We start from the raw sequence: 352 nt of genomic DNA on the forward strand, positions 1-352 counted from the left end.
TGATTTCAGGTATTTTCTGGCTGAAATTGAGGGACCTGAGCGAAAATCTGATTCAGAGGCTGAAAAAGGACTGCAGATGCTGTTGGATTCTGACCTCCTTGCACTCAAAGTAGATTTTCTGGAGCTACAGAAGCCCAATTGGCGCGCTCTCAATTGCGTTGGAAAGTAGACATCCTGGTCTTTCCAGAAATATATAATAGTCCATACTTTGCTCGAGATTTGATGGCCCAAACAGGCATTCCAAGTCAACTCAAGAATTCTGGCATTTAACGCCGGAACTGGCATAAAAACTGGAGTTAAACGCCCAAACTGGCACAAAAGCTGGCGTTTAACTCCAAAAAAAGTCTCTACA

Source organism: Arachis ipaensis, chromosome B05, assembly GCF_000816755.2.
Source record: "Arachis ipaensis cultivar K30076 chromosome B05, Araip1.1, whole genome shotgun sequence".
Taxonomy (NCBI): domain Eukaryota; kingdom Viridiplantae; phylum Streptophyta; class Magnoliopsida; order Fabales; family Fabaceae; genus Arachis; species Arachis ipaensis.